Consider the following 13,719-nt stretch of genomic DNA (forward strand, 5'->3'; position numbering starts at 1 on the left):
TGGATCGACAGATACTCCGTCCTTCGATATCACTTGGCCAAGGAACATGACCCGCTCGAGCCAAAACTCGCACTTAGAGAATTTGGCGAACAACTGATGTTCACAAAGAGTACTCAAAATAATCCGCAGATGCTCTCGATGTTGCTCCGGACTCTCCGAATAGACCAAAATATCATCGATGAATACTATCATGAACGAGTCCACAAATGGATGAAAGATCCGGTTCATCAAATCCATGAACGCTGCTGGAGCATTCGTGAGACCAAAAGTGTAAGACCCGCAATTTTTCAGAAAATATCTGAATAAATTCATGAGGCATTTACCAGTAAAAATAACATTTTATCTCAGAATGCGAAACAAATCAATTCCTGCGAGCCAGTTATACTTAGGATATTCGTCGAATCGCGAATATATGCTCAAACACTCTGGAAGCCATAACTTCCTATCTGAACAAAATCAAAGAATTCCTGCGAGCCAACTTTTTAGTTGCATCAATACAAAGATAATAGCCTACTCAGAACTTTTCGAAAAAAAATGCCGAAAACTCAACTTTTTTGCGAGACCCGCGAAAATATTGGTGGGACCCATAGAAATATTTCTCAGAAAATATTCTAGAATATTCTAGAATATTTCAGGACATTCCAGGGAATATTCCATGGAATATTCCTTCTGGATAAGATTAAACAGTCAGATGGATAAGATCAAGATGGATTTCTGAAAAAGCCCAAGGGCGTTTGGGTAATTGGGGTTGCTTAGCCCCTAAGCAACCTCCCCTATAAATAGAGGAGTCCCCCCTTTAGAAAAAATCGCCTCCCCCCCTTTGCCTTCTCTCTCTCCTCCTTTTTCAAACCTCCCCTACCTAGCCTAGCCCACCTGAGCCCACCTGACCTGGTCTGAGCATCCCCGACTTAGCCTGAGCCTGCCTGACCTGGTCCTAACCCACCTGACCTAGGTCTGAACCTACTTGATCTAAGTCCAAACCCAGTTGACTTGACTTGAACCTGGTTTGGTTCAAAGTCAAAGTCCAAGTCCTTTTTTATCCGAAGTTCAAAGTTGATCCTTTTCGGAGTCGAGCCTCGTTCGAAGCATCAAAGCGTTTTGGTGTCGTTTCTTCCACGAATTAAAGTAAGTTCGCTTCATTCTGAAGTAGTATCTTGCTTTAGTTCTTGATTGAGCCCTTTTTGGACACTTCAGTGTTCACCCGCTCGTCTCGTAACTATCGTCGAATATATATGTTCAAATACGCGGTATGTGTGTTCTTCAAAATGGTATCTCGCCCTAGTTCTTGGTTGAGCCCTTTAGAACACTTCGGTGTTCACCCGCTCACCTCGTAACTATCGTTGGATGCGGATCTAGGTGTATATCTGTTGATTCTGCCGACGCGTCCTATATCGCACAGGCCATGTAATTTACCTTTGCCATCGCGTCATATGATGCCAAGGCTCATGCTTTCTGCAATTTTCGATTATGCATTTACTTACGCCGTCGCGTTGAATGACGCCAAGGCTCCTGTTTTGATATATATGTAGAATATTTCGTTCAGTTACACACTCTGAACAATAGTATATGCATTTCCTTTACACCGCCGCTGTATAAAGCACATGCTTCTGCTTATACTACATATATGGTGCGTAAATGAGCGTTCAAACGGAGAACAACTCCAAATCGCCAATGCGATTCCCTTACCGCTCCTCGTTCAAGATTCTGCTTGACGAATGAAGCCCCTATTGGGAAGGCTTCGGTTTTTGGCAAAATGCTCTTTACGTAAAGACTAATTCAATTACGTATGGCATGGCTATGGCCCAGGGTTCCTGTAACCTTGATGGATGCAAAGTATGCACATCGGTACACATCCATTTCCCGAGTTAAGCATAGCGATTTCCCGCCAAAGAGGGGAGATGCCGCTGAAATGGATAAAAGAAACGCACGCTTTCTTCGTAAAAAAGAGGAAGTGCTGCATAAATTTCTGATGAAGCTAAGAATAGCTCAGAAAGAACATAGCAGGATGCTCTGTCATACAGCACAGTGCTACCCAATTCATGGAATGCCTTCTACAACGTAGAAGGGTTCGTCGCACCATTGCCGATAGAGCAATGGAGGTGCTAACGAAATGGTTGGCAGAAGAACTGCCGGAACTAGTTGAACGGCATAATGATGTCCGTTGATGGAACGATGCCAGATCGGCTCGTATCCCTATGCCTGCAAGGGCACCTTGCTCGTAAGGGCCGCTGAGCCGGAGTAGAGGTTGCGCCTTGGCTAGGTTTGGACTCGTTGCGTGAAAATACGCAGAGTAGCCGATCTATTTAGATCGATTCATATGCATGCTTATTGAGAATGGTTACGCAACCATACTCGTAAGGGCCGAAGAGCCAGAGTGTGTTGTTTCCACCCAAATAGGTGTGATGCTCGTAGTGGCCGCAGTGCCAAGAGCAGTGTTCTGCATGCATATGAATAAGACTTAAGGTCTCACTTACCCTGCGGTTGAAAATCATGTTAGGGGTACCCCCTCAGTAAAGACTATGTTGGAGCGGACTGAATGGGGACGGGTACATACTCCCGTAGTGCTAAGGCACGAGCTGCCTAAATGACATGCAGATTCTGTCCAAGTAATTATAAGACTGGCAGACTCCTTCCAGAATTATGCTCACTATGGAATGACAGTGATGGTACAACCTTGAGTGACACGTATTTTACTTTGGACCTAATAGAGTCCATGATGGCCTTAGTCACTCATGGGTTTTGGGGTCGTGGTTATCCTTAAGATCTAAGGATTGAACCAAACTACTACAAGTAGAGGATGCATCCGAATATGGGCCTTGTAGGGTTCTCCCAGTTGAAACACACTGCCCTACTATGGATAGGGTCAACAGGCCTCTGAGGTATCTAAAATACATAGAATAATCAACCCCCAGAACGTCGAGTTGATGCCCGGACAATTGCTTCGCCCGCGTACCAAGGGTGAAAGAGGTTAAATATTGAAACAATGCATTAGCTTAGGTTCAGCGATGCTTGAATGTATGAATGGATGGACGTTGTTGAGTCAGTCCTGCATAACCTTTGTGAAGGTGTCATGATCGGTATACGACTGGGCAAAGACCCGTGTTGTATCCGCACGACTAAGCGAAGCTCGAGGAGCTGTCCTTAGATGCGTGGGATACGGATGTGCCAAGTATGAAGACTTGAGCTAGACAACCCTTTGAGACCCGGAAGAGGTCAAGGCTAAGTCGTGAAGACTTGAGCAAATGTTCAACTCATACCGTGAGGAGGCTCTTGCGATATATGCTAAGTCTTGGAGGCTTGAGCGTCGTTATTACGAACTGCGACCCTGAGTGGTCATCGTATATGTTTGAGTTGAATAGACGCATGTTTGCTTGGGTGGTTCTGACCTCGTTTTATGGGGATTTCAGGTGTTAGACCTGCGTGGCGATATGCGGAGCAATGCGGCATTGAGTTCCAGGGTTTCTCTAGATAGAGTTGTACTGCTTCCTTTTATTGAACCTATACTGCTTTTCCAAGCAGTAATGTTTTAATAAACATGTGGTTGCCGATAAAATGGAACACCTCGGTGGTCAATGAGTTGCTTGGCCACATACCTGCAACGTGCTCGGAGTTTTCTAAAACTGATGACTCATCATCGTCTGATTCCGTTACTAAAAGCTTTTCTAAGTTCCGCTGCAAAGAAAAAAAAATCATTAAAATTTTAACTTAGCTTTGTTTTGGAAATCTGGGGCGTTACAGAATTGGTATCAGAGCATGTGTTTAAGAAACCTGGTTCAAGATCTGTGAGGTTCACGATATCGCACTATAAGTATATGTTTTATACTTTTGTACTAATTTGAGTGCATCTTTATATAGATGGCAACTCATGACTTGCGAGGGTACTGCTATCGTTGCGGGATCATGCACGATGAGTGGGTATGCCTGTATGAAGTCCAAGACTGCCAATATTGTGGCGAAGAGGGGCATTCCGCCAATGAATGCCAAAGGAAATATACCGTCGATATGGGTCGGCGGGGATCGCTTGGTCTTAGGGACGAGACCTCGCGTGTTAGTGGATCACATCATACGAGTGTTGGGAGTAACCACACCCCATCGACTTCAGATGAACTACTATCTCTCGTAGAATTTGACTTGAACTTTCTTGAGGGATTCGGTCAATCGCATGGTGTTATCATCGCAAAATTTTTACTTTTGTGAGTCAAACTGACCTTTGAAAAAGATTTTGAAAATAACTCACCTCTGTTTTAAAATGCGAGATAATTCCGAAGAATGGGACTCGTCTGTTGGTACGAGGTTCAACCGTTCCTGGCACCTTTACCAGGGGTAATTGAACCAAGGATCAGTTGTGTGCTTAGCTTTGCTCAACTTGTCTAAATCATATTCTATTTCCTAAATGCACAAAGAATCAGGCATGTGCTATGAATTTCTGAAACTGCATATTTGAAAACATGATGTTTTCTTTGAATATTGGAAAATATTTGGAAAATAAACTCTTTGAAAATCGTGAATCATATTGAGATACTATATTTGAGAAAGTGCAAATCGATTTCTTAAGAAATATAAAGATTTTGTGAAAATCGATTTTAAGAAATGTGAAATAGCTTTGGAAAACTTGATTTCTTTGAATTCAAATTTTTGAAATTGAAAATATAACTTAGAAAATCGAATTTTGAACTTGGGAAATACTTGAAATATCATTGGCAAATCCATATTTTGAGAAAATCGATTTTTGAATAAGACTTAGGAAAATTTGAGAAAATTGATTTTCTGATTTGAAATTTGAACTTGCAAATTGAATGTAATGAATGAATATGGATTTGAAAGACTTGATTTTGAGGAATTGAGAAAATCTTTTTGTATTTTTGAGAAATGCAGTGCATTTTGAAGTTAGCCTAAGAGTGTAGGCTGAATGTGGCTAATACAAAGATTACAAATCTGGGTATCATTCGTATTCTGACTATGGCCATAAATACGAATTCCACCAAGTTTGTCAACTCCATAAGAGCTAGTGCATGTGCCATTCATGTAGACCATGGTGAATTTGCAAAGATGTGCATGAATTGGCATACATAGCAATTATATATCAAAGTTTAAAACTATATGCAATGCAAATCCTAATCTATGCAGGAATTTAAATTCTTATTCCAAAGTTTACATTTAATTTATATCACTAATTGAATTGAAAATACAGAAATTAAAGTCTTCAATATACCTGCAAAACTAGAAAACTTGATTAGTGAATATATGTTGGCTTTTCTAGGTTTATCCAGTAATATCTAGAAGTTACTGGATTTTGCTAGATATAAGCCTTTTCCTTGATTCTCCTAAATAAAAATGATAAAATATGAAATCAAATTGAATAAATAACAAGGATAATATATGAAATTTCGAAATTGAGGTCAAAATGACCAAAATACCCCTAATAACAAGACTATGGCCTTGAAATTAGGGTTTTCAGAAAGATATTTGGTAAAAATGCAAGTTTTGAAATTTAAATAAAAATAAACTAAGCTAAATATGATATGACATGATAAAAAATATGAAAACTAGGGTTAAGGATTTCGAAATTGAGGTCAAATGACCAAATTACCCCTAATAACAAGACTATGGCCTTGAAATCAGGGTTTTTCAGAAAATATTTCGGTAAAACTTAGGTTTTATGCACTAAATGAAGTCAAATAAGCATCAAATCAAACCTAAAGCATCCTAATATGATTATGAACATGATTAAACCCTAAAAATACATGCTTATGCACGAAAATCCAAGAATATCACAAAAACTGTGATTTTGGCAATATTTCAGGATTCTTTGGGTACCCTGTTTTGCAATTTGCTTAATTCAGCCATCAATTGAATTCAAAAATTCATCAAATTTGGTACCTGTAATTTTTATAACCCTAATGTCGAATTGGAATTATAAAAATAATTTTTTGACATTGAATTAATCCAAAAATTGCATTAAGTCCTTAAAATATACTATTTTTGACCTAGTTCACCAGCCGGTCTCAGTCTAGGACCCGAACTAGGGGTCAATATTCCATGGAAATCTCTGAAATTTTACAGAGGCAAATTAGACAGGAAAACAGAACTTTTATTTTTTACAGATCTGAAAAAGCGGTTCGGATCAGAGAGATCCCCATCCGACAATCCGGACTTGGATATTGCAAACCAAACATGAGTTAAAACAGACACTGCAGATTAAAAATTCCAGGATAAATATCAGTACTATTCCAAAATATCTGAGATTTTAGCAGTGAACATATATTAAAAAAATAACAATACTCACTTTTTACAGATCATGAATCGAATCTGTGGTTTGGGATTTATGAATAACACAAGTCTGATTAGGGTTTTGGTAATCCCTAACGAGTTTTAAATTGAAAATCAGATTCTCTGACAAAGGGAAAATATTAAAATGTAATAAAAAAATCCCAAAATTTTACAGTAGCTAGATCTAATCAATGTAAATCCATGGCACATTACAGATCTTAAATCAGACATTGGATGAGAAAACTCACACCATTGCAAGTTACCTTCTTGATTTTAACAATGATTTTCAAGTTTTAAAAACCCGACTTGATGTCTGATTTTTCTGACAGGGTTCCCGAAGTCCAAAATCTCTGATTTTTTTACAGTAATTCAATCACGTATGCATGCATCACATATAAAAAAATCAGAAATAAACAGCAGGTATTTCAATCCGAAAAAACATTATCTTTACTGTTTTAAACTTAAAACACACGGAAATCTAAGAAACTTAAGAAATCATGCATTATCTAATGAAAAATGATAAAATAAACCATAAAACAGTAAATAAAAATTATTTTTATGCTGGAAAACGTAAAATAAACATGAATAAATAGATAAATAAATAAAAATTTGGGAAACAATGGATGGAATTTAATATTACCTTTAAAAGCATGGATTTAACCCATTAAAAGGGTAAATCACATGATTTATTGGTTAATAATGTAAAAGAACATGCCAAAATTGATTCTAATGGATTAAAATCCCTGTAAAACACACAAAACAGTGTTAGATCACCTTATTGGACCCTTCTTGATGGTTCTTGAGGTGGAACCATGGTTGAATCTTCATAATGAGGGGCGTCCAAGCCTAGATCTAGATTTAAACTCTTAAAAACATTAAATAAAATAAAAAAAAGAAAAGAAATTAATACCTTGGAGTTGCAGAAACGGAGGAAGGGCTGGAGAGGAGAGAGAATCTCCAAGATTTGAAGAAGGTGAATAATGAAAATCGTCCCCCTCTTTTCCTCTATTTATAAAAAATTTTTAGGTTTAAAACCAAGTGTTTTAAAAATTTTGGACTCTCTAAGGAGGGGCGATTTTTTGGTGAAGTTACTTTCCTACCCCTAGCCTAATTTATCTAAATAATCCCTAATTAACCCCTAGCCTATCCTAAAAAACCCTCAAATGTGATGCCACTTGGCATTTTTCACATTTGGGTTTTTAAAACACCTTTAAAAACATTAGTTTTAAAAACTAACTTTCAAAAGGAGTTTTCAAAATGGTTTTTGACTCCTCTAAACCTCTAACACTAACCAAGACACTGACTAACCCTAGTCTAGCCCTGACTTACTCGAATATGGCGCCACCTCGAGTGGGCCCTACTTGAGTTTTTCAAAAAAAGATGACTTTAAAGCTTGAAATTAAAAGCATTTTCAAAAGATTTTTGAAAGAAAATTTGAAATTGAAAATTTTGAAATAGCATAGGGTTCTAACTGGGTCAGAACTCCTCTGGATATGGTGCCAACTGAGTGGGCCCACATCGAATTTTGAAAATTTTGGAATAAACACTGAAAATCACTTTAAAAATGGGTTAAAATCAATAACTGAAATTCAAGATTTTTAAAAATAGGGTCTCAAGCAAACTAGAACTCCGAGGTAGAGTCCTGAACTCTTAGGACTCTGAGATTTTGAAATTTAAAAAGCCAAATGAAATAGTCTTTGAAAGATTTCATCAAAGATTGGTAAAACAAGTTGGAAAATACAGTCAGGGTTAGACTCCTAACTCGACCGAACTCTAAAATAGAGTCCTGAACTAACTGGACTCTGTAAAATGACCTAAATTTCGAAAACAAACAGAAAGGATTGAAAATGGAAGTAAAACAGACTTTAGAACAGACTCCTGACTGGACTAAGACTTTGGGACAGAGTCCTGATCGGACCAAAACTCTAGATTTCTAAGAAATTTGATAAACAAAGGAATTCAGAAGTGACACCACCTAAATGGGTCTCATCTGAGAATTGAAATCAGTTGAGATTTGAATTTGAAGTGAATCCAGATTGTTTTCTGAGAAAACATTTCGAAATACAATGTCCTGGGGTTGGAAAATGACAGAATATTTAATAAAACCCAGGTTTTAAAATTGATTTTTTGAAAGAAGAGCTCTAAAACTCAAATCTGGATTGAATATTTTGAAAACAGGAGTGCTGGATCTCGAAAATGAGATGTAATGACATGCAATGCAATGCACTGCAATGATATGCTGAATTCATGCAATGAGAAGCAATGACACATGAAATGGAGGAATACTGAATGAGGAGGAAAATTTGGGGTGTTTACAGATGCCCCTCTTTGCTGCTAAGCCGGTTAGAGGCCGAGCTTAGTGGCAAAGAAAAACACACCAAATTCAGACTATAAAATTGCCCCAGTTAGATAAATTTGACTGGGTGTGAAAGAATTAGTTCAATTGATGGTGATAGATATAGCATAAAGAATAAAGAAGAAGATTCACCTTATCGAAATGAGGCTCAAGCTTAGCCCTTAACCTGGATGGGACGACAAATGAGATACCTCATCAGAATAAGGCTCAGGTTTTACCCCTTGACCTGAAAGGGGATGATACCTCGTAGAAAAACGAGGCCCAGGCTTGACCCTAAACCTGAAAGGGGACGATACCTCGTGGAAAAACGAGGGTCAGGCTTAACCCTTAACCTGAAAGGGGACGATACCTCGTGGAAAAATGAGGCTCAGGCTTAACCCTTAACCTGAAAGGGGATGTTACCTCGTGGAAAAATGAGGCTCTTGCTTAACCCTTAACCTGAAAGGGGACGATAAACGGAGTCCTCGAATGAAGAAACCATGATGAGACCTTCGAATTTTGCACAACAAATCTGAGAGGGGTTTGCAAAAGAAAGAAATGGGGTTTCCCTAAAGCTTGAAAAGGGATTGATCTTGGGCATCTCATTGCTGAGACTGTATGGCTTTTAAGACAGATGACTTTTTGTAGAAAAATTCAGGTTTAACCCTTACCCTGAACGGGGACTGTCTATGATGGGACAGTAGGGAACACAGGGAAGTGTTCTAATCTGAGAGCCCAGGCGCTCAAATTAAAACAAAAAAGGGAAGGATCTTGGATGACTCCCATCATCCGATCCTAAAAGGAATAACAACGCTTGGATACATCAAAATAGACATCAAGCTCTCACTTCATGTCGGGATAACTTGAAAAGATTGTCAATAAGATAAAAATTGTGGTTAATTCAAGAATGATAAGCATATATATGAAAAATATTCCCTCTTGTCTACCTGAAGTATTACCTCCGACTGGGCTTAACTTCGTAGAATCAAGATTTGAATTCAAATATCATTGCCATTGACTTTCTCTCATGGAAGCTATCAATTTCCTTGATATGGGCGGAAAAGAATATATTCTTGATATTGCGAGAACTATTGGTGAAATGATATTGATAAAAGAATTTCACAAAATTAAAGAAGATTCTTGATAGATTCGGCAGTCTGATATCCTGGGATTCTTTTCTCATGATGATCTTTCTGCACTCTCTTTTTGACAGAATTGGAGCTCTCTTGGATTTTTCGGGAATTACATCATCCTTCATTTTGGAGATGTCCTGACTTTTCTCTCTTTTTGGGAAGGGTATGTCACAAACTCCTTCATCTCAGAGATGTTCCGATCCTTCTTTTCTCTCAGAGATTATATTGACGATTGTTGGCTCATTGGTTGGGAATCTCTTGATGATAGCAGAAATTAAATATCTTTTAGGGTTTGTCGGTAAATCCATCACACTCACCTTCATCTCGACGGTGATCTGGACTTTCCTTGGAAGGATCCGTCACAAACTTCGTCATCTTGGAGATGATCCAAATCTTCTTTGGCCCTGGGGTTGACTCGCATAATTCATCTTCATCTTGACGACAATTGAGAAATCCCTTTTGCAGATAGTTAATTGCAGCTTAGATGATTGAGGAAATATGAAGGTTGAGTGGATTTTTCTGTATCACCCAGGATATTTCGACTGCTTATTATCCAAGAATGATCTTTAAAAATATGCCATTGACTGCGATCAATATCAACCACTTCTAGCTTTGCAACAACATTGAATTTTCTTTGTTGGCCATATCGCGGATTTATTCTTCATCCTCTTGGTCGGCCAATAGAAAGATTTTGAACTTTGAATCCTTTTTCGCGAAAGCTCTGTCCTTTCGGAAGTAATACTGATAGTATTTCGAGGTACAATTTTATGCAATAAAGATTTTGAGATCAACAACTATTTTTCATGACAAATTGGCAAAATATTCTTGGAATCCTTGGTGAAAGAAATCACTTGAGATCTAAATAACACATCCGTGGCTAGATTCTCCTCTCCTTTCCCCAAAGGAGAGACTCAGGCTTGACCCTTACCTGAAGGAGTAATAAAAAGATACTTCTCTCTTCCTTGAAGAGGAGGCGTTTGCAAAATGAACTTTCGAAGAGAAATTAAGCTTTCGTCAAAACTCCCTATTTCTAGGCTTCTCTTATAGAAAGGGGGTCGCTAACAAAGATTGGAAGGATATCATAGAGGAATGAGTCCATCACACTCTCCCTGGAAAAAGGGTCCTCGATGACGGGGGTGGCCTAACAAAAGACATTTAAGATTACAAGGAGGACAAGCTTCCATCGAAACTCTCCCTGGAAAAAGGGTTCCTTGCGTGACAATAAAGATTATTTTGCAAACTGTTCATGAAGCACGAGTCCCTTCAAACTCTCCCTAGAAAAAGGGGTTCAACGAACGAACAATAAAGACATGCGAAAAGAAACAAGCTCCCTTGAACTCTCATTGGAAAAAGGGTTCCTCGCAAGAGAAGTACTTGACGATTGATTTTGATAGATTTTGATAACTCAAAGAACTGCTTGATAACACGAATCACTAGAGGTCTGACAAAATCGGCAACCCGAATGTCAGATTAACAGAATGGAACGACCCAAGGGTCTGATACAGATTGTTTGGTTCGCAGGTTTGAAGATTAACATTGAGTCTGAACCCCAATATAAGATTTATGTTGTGACCAGTATAAAGACCGAACTTTGATAGAAATACCAGTATGAGCACTGAATTTTAAAGGATTACCAGTACGAACCCTGGATTTTTGAAGGATACCAGTACGAGCACTGGATTTTTTAAAAGACTACCAGTACGAGTACTGAATTTTGAAAGATTACCAGTACGAGCACTGAATTTTAAAAGACTACCAGTACGAGCACTGGATTTTAAAAGGTTACCAGTACGAGCACTGGATTTTGAAAGATCATCAATACAAATACAAGATTTGGTAAAGCAATCAAGACGATGTTGGATTTCATAAAAGAACCAATTTGAAAATTGGATTTAACCGGACCAGTGGAAAACTGGGTTCGGTCGGAAGCTTTGAATCGAAATTCAAATCTTCAAGGAAAGACTAGATGAATTGGATTTTGAAAGAGAATTCGAGTCGGAACTCGGATCTTCTAGACCAATTGCCAAATTTGCAGGAAAGTTTGAGTAGAAGTTCGAACTTTTAAAGGAAAGCTAAGCGAATTGGATTTGAAAGAAAATTCAAGTCGGAACTCTGATTTTCTAGACCAATTCTGAATTGGATTTGGAAGAAAATTCGAGTCGGAACTCGGATCTTCTAGACCAATTGCCAAATTTGCAGGAAAGTTTGAGTAGAAGTTCGAACTTTTAAAGGAAAGCTAAGCGAATTGGATTTGAAAGAAAATTCGAGTCGGAACTCTGATTTTCTAGACCAATTCTGAATTGGATTTGAAAGAAAATTCGAGTCGGAACTCAGATCTTCTAGACCAATTCAAGACATTTCAAGGAAAGAAAACTAGACCAATATGTTTTGTGTTTGGAAACGTTGACTAGGAAGAGTTTCAACAGGATTTAGAAAAGTATTAACACGAGCACCGGATTTGGGAAGAATACCAGTACGAACACTGGATTTTAAAAGGTTTGCCAGTACGAGCACTGGGTTTTAAAAGGTTACCAGTACGAGCACTGGATTTTCAAAAAAGTCACCAGTACGGGCACTGGGTTTTAAAAGATTACCAGTACGAGCACTGGATTTTGAAAGGTTACCAGCACGAGCACTGGGTTTTAAAAGATTACCAGTACGAGCACTAGATTTTTAAAAAGGTTACCTGTACGAGCACTGGATTTTGAAGGGTCATCAATTGACGATGACTTGAACGACTTGCCGGGGTCTCAGGATTTATCCCTTATCCTGAATGGGTGATAAGGCTTAATGTAAAATGGATGCAAATGAATGCAAATGCAAAGAATGCAACTGAGTGCACATGCGTGCAAAATGAGAGATTTATTAGATCCTGCCTCCACACAGATTGTTTTGAATAAAAGGCAACTTTATAACAAGAATGCCCCAGTATATTCTAGGGAATAGAGATGTTTCGATAAAAGAATAATTGATCATTTATTGAAGGGAATTTTTGAAGAATACAAAAGATAGAATAGAAATTTTCTAGGTATAGAATTTCTTCAAATGTCGAGCATTAATGGGGTCGGATAGTTCTACCCCGTCTGCATTAATCAGACGATATGAATTACGGGGCAGTGCTTCTTTCACCACGTAGGGACCTTCCCAGTTTGGTGACCATTTGCCACGTGGACGATGCGTGAGATGAGCCGTTGATCTAAGGACCAAGTCATTAACTTGGAATCTCCTTTCGATGACTGACTTGGCATATTGCCTTGCTATCCTCTGACGATAAGACTGAGCGTGCTCTGCTGCTTTGAGTCTTTTCTCATTGAGTAAATCCAACTGTACCAATCTCTGTTGTTGATACTGATCGAGTGGTAGCTCTAAAAGAGATGCGAACTTAAGGGCGGGCTTCTAAACATTAAGAGGTAACACCACCTCAGTCCCATAAACAAGTTCTGAAGGAGTTGCATTGGTTGGGGTTCAAATGGTAGTTCGATATGCCCAAAGTGCATCATGAATTTTTTTGTGCCAATCACGACCTGTCTCAACAGTTCTTTCCAAGATGCGAATCAAACTCTTGTTGGTTGCTTCTGCCTGACCATTTTCTTGTGGATAATAAGGAGCTGAAAAATGATGATGAATTCTGAATTTTGAACAAAAGATCTTCATTCTCTCATTCTTGAAATGAGTACCATTATCTGACACGATGACGTGCGGTATACCGAAACAACAAAGAATGTTCTTATGAATGAACGAGACTACATGTCGACCTTCCACTGTATGCAGAGTGACGGCTTCAACCCATTTGGTGAAATACTCTGTTGCGGCAAGGAAATATTTATGACCATTGGAAGCTGAAGGAGTGATGGGTCCTACGACGTCGAAGGCCCACATAGAAAATGGCCATGGAGACACGACTGATTGCAAGTACGTGGCTGGCGCATGAATGGAAGGTGCGTGCATCTGACACTGAACGCACTTCTTCACAAAACGATA

Source organism: Nuphar pumila, chromosome 12 (genome assembly GCF_984573655.1).
Source record: "Nuphar pumila chromosome 12, dmNupPumi1.hap1.1, whole genome shotgun sequence".
Lineage (NCBI taxonomy): Eukaryota > Viridiplantae > Streptophyta > Magnoliopsida > Nymphaeales > Nymphaeaceae > Nuphar > Nuphar pumila.